The 3,774-nt window shown below is 35.0% G+C and overlaps 1 pseudogene; it reads right to left on the bottom strand.

Moving 5' to 3' along the window:
• Window positions 1-895: 895 nt before the first annotated feature.
• LOC143568784 (immune-associated nucleotide-binding protein 9-like) lies at window positions 896-2,901 on the bottom strand (annotated as a pseudogene).
• Window positions 2,902-3,774: the final 873 nt, after the last annotated feature.

Raw genomic sequence — 3,774 nt, 5'->3', positions numbered from 1 at the left:
CGCTTGGCTGTGATACCATTAAGAGAATAAGATAATATTTGAAATTTCAAAGTGAATATTTATTTCTTTTGATTTTGACACTTTTGGTTTCCTCGTGCCTGAAGCTGTGGAGCTACTTACCCGTGTTCAGCGGGTCATGCATAGTAATGTTATGACTCCAAGATCAACAAATATAATTTTTAAAAGATTGGGTTTTGCGATTCAAAAAGGGGTAGCAGCGCAGCTTGTTGCCTGCTTGCCTTCTGTTTCGATGTAATCCAATAAACAATAATATTATTGATAAAGAGGTTACAATATATAATACAACCATAGACTAAAATCAAGGAGATGATTTTGTACTATCAATGATAGATTAATTTTAGACTAATGCCTAATATAAAGACATGATTTGCTGCATGAATCTTCCCCAGATATTAATTAAAAATATTCGAATTAATATGTTTATATACTTAAGTGTGGATTTAGTCGGCTAATTGTCACACACCACAATTATCAAAAATAGAAACAAAAGAACAAAAAAAGAAAAAAACTGTGTCAAATAATAAAGACTATGCATCAAAAACTTAACCAATGTATCCATCATGCAAATATGAAACCAATGTTTGATCATTAATTCGTCACAATTTCATTATCTCATTAAGAAAGAAACATAGCTTAGTACCGATTCAAAGGCTAGCATGTGTACGTCACATCATAAAACAACCCACTCCAGCCCTACGAAGATCTGCCTCTCTTTGCCGCCAATGCTCTTCCTTCCTCCGCAGCTCGTCGTCCTTTTGCTTCTGGAGCTCCTTGTACTTCTTCTCCGCTTTCTGTAACTTCTCTTTAAGCGTTTTTATCTCCTCTTCTGGTTTCTTTGCAGCCTTTTCTTTCTTCGCTTCCATAGCCGCCTGCTCTATCTTTTGCGGTGGAAGCTCTTAACCTCTTCTGGTTTCTTGGCAGTTTCCGCTTTCTTTTTTGTCTTAGCACGCGCCACCTGCTCTTTCTTACCCTGCATCTCGTCCTTTTTCTGTGGGGGCTCCTTATTCTTCTTCTCAGCCTTCTCTAGCTTTTCTTTAAGCTTCCGTATATCTTCATCTTGTTTTTTCTTATCATCTTTCGCTTTCTTTTCTGCCTTCACATGAGCCTCCTGCTGTTCTGCCAATTGTTGTTCAAGTTTCAAAGTTGTTTCCTTGAGCTTTGATTCAATCTGTAGAACAATAATATAGCATTTGCCCAATGTTAATTTACCATTAAACGTTTAAAAATAGTCGTCATATGAGCTAAGGGTCTAAGGTAATTAATTTTCCAAAATTATGTAAAGATCCGTACTGATTCATGTATGTGCCTGAATCTCTTGTCATCCACCGATATACCTTGTTCTTTAAGTTCCTTAGTCTGATTCTGTAAAGCATATACGGTTGGCGTTAAACTTCCAAGAAACCTAAAAGAAAGATTATGAGAGAATTCGTGATGCAGCATTCACATTTTTTATGCAAAATGACACACAGCATACATATTAATTTTGCATGCTTAGGTAGTTTAATAGAACAACCATGATTTCCAGGTGGTATTGTTAATCTGTTGTAGAAATAAGTAAGTCGCAAAGAGAGTGTGATTCTTGACCGGTATGGAAGTACAGCTTTTAAAATACGCAAAAAGCTAAATCGCAATAGAGTGCAACTTTCAACAGTTCGTTGTAGAAATGGTTTTGTTAATCGATTGAAAGTCGCACCCCGCATTGGTTTACATGAGATGGTAGGTTTTCAGAAAAGATGCACTCACAAGTGTGGTTTACATGAAGAATCGCACCCCTTGCCACATCCTAACTCTACTACAGAATATCAAAATTACCTAAAAGTCATGGTGATTTTGTCAAGCATCTAACCATGCAAAAAATTCAATAAGCTTGCAGATTAACAAAGTAACTAAATTTAACTACTAAACTATCAGCTTGAGTTTGACTACCAACTTGGAGTATTCTAACATGTGACTAAATATAACAGCTGTCATAATTTGCAACAGTATATACTTTAAATGATAAGAATAAAACTAAAATAAGTTTCACCTTAATTTCACTAAAGATCTCATTAGTATAGGGGTTTCCACCATTCCTTGAAGACACCATGCTTACCAAAGAAAGAAGTTCCTTCACTTGATTCAATCTCTTAATTTCATCTTTCGTCTTGTTATCAAAAAGCACATAACGATTCCCACACAGGCTAATAATTTCCTAAAACAATAACGATTACTATATGTTAATAAAAACACTAAAGGGTCTCTAAGATCCCGTAACTAAAGATGATGCAATTAATAACATCACAAATACAACATGCAGATATTAAATACAAAAGACCAACTTATATACCACCTTCAACGATTCAGGAGAGCTGCATAAGAACTCTTCCAGCGTCTGGTTATCATCCTCAAACTCATCACCACCAGTGAAAACTAATATCATGTAATCATATATTTTTGTTCTTCCTCAGAAAATCGACTGAAGGTTGAAACGACAACTAGAAATGCATCTATGCCATCCTGAGCCATGCTGATGCATTTGACAATCTCCTTCCCAATAAACTCAAAAGCAAGAGATGGATCAAACAACCCTAAAATAATGTCGGTTTTAGCAGTCGAAACAAAACGTGTAAACAAAACCATAGAAACATGAAAAGTAACTTATGTAAATAAAATTATAATACCTGGAGTATCAATCACATTAAGCATTTGACCGTCTCCGAGCGTGGTCGTCTGCAACTCAGATGAAATTGTAACACCGGATGAACTTCTCTTTGATTGAAGACACTTCATTCCAAGTAAGCTATTCCCAGTAGCACTTTTCCCATTACTGGTTTTACCAACCAAAACAACCGTTCGGGGAGAAACAAACTCACAGCCGTCCTCACACGAACATCCTCCCATTATTCAAACTGTAGCATTGATCAAAAGCAAACTAGAAGTGATCAGATTTGGATCAACTGCTGTTTCGCCCATCAATAGTTGTTAAATCTAAATGTAATTTATAAAACAATAAGTATGGAGACTATAAATTTTTATCATTTCATTACACAATCTACAAATCTGATAACTAAATAGTTAAACTGCTTATAAATCATAATAATACATATAAATTCATGGATAATATTGCGACTTGAATACAAATTAATATAACTATATAAGCACAGCACTGAAGTAACGAAGCACACAGTGAATACCTGAAATGAAGAGATTTACAGGGTTAGCTATCGAGATTATGAGGACAAAGCTTGAGAAACAGATCACAGAGCGTAGTGGTAGCCGGGAGATTGCAGTTGGTATTTATAAAAAGTTAAGACAAAAGAGTCCCACGAGTAAGCTATAAACCGACTCTTCAGTAACCAAAACTTGTAGCAAATCAACATAAGAATATCTTCTTAAAAGTTGTTATCTTTCACTTTCCACAATTATTCTAACGAGGAACGGAAACTCATGGATATTACCACGTTTAAATTCTTTTTATCGTATTTCATATAAATTAAACGAAACAAAAACAAAAACACGATAGTAAATATGTTTAAACATATAGGGTGCAAATTTCTCCTATTCAGTTTTTCAAAGCTTGAAATCGAGCCACACCCTGTTCTTTTTTTTTTATCAAATGCTTCTCCTTCGACTGTACAAATTAGCATTGTTCAAACAATCATCACCCATTCGCTTGCGCAAACCCGTATTGATAAGCTTCATTTTAGAAAAACATATTTCAAAGGTTGTGGTTCGATTGGTTAAACCAACGCTAGCTTCAATATTTGATAAACC

The sequence above is a fragment of the Bidens hawaiensis genome, unplaced genomic scaffold (assembly GCF_021521415.1).
Source record: "Bidens hawaiensis isolate Kalapana, Puna unplaced genomic scaffold, B.hawaiensis_p1.1 tig00024229_1, whole genome shotgun sequence".
Classification (NCBI taxonomy): domain Eukaryota; kingdom Viridiplantae; phylum Streptophyta; class Magnoliopsida; order Asterales; family Asteraceae; genus Bidens; species Bidens hawaiensis.
Note: the sequence above shows the minus strand (reverse complement) of the source record. Positions and strands in the feature narration are given on the sequence as shown.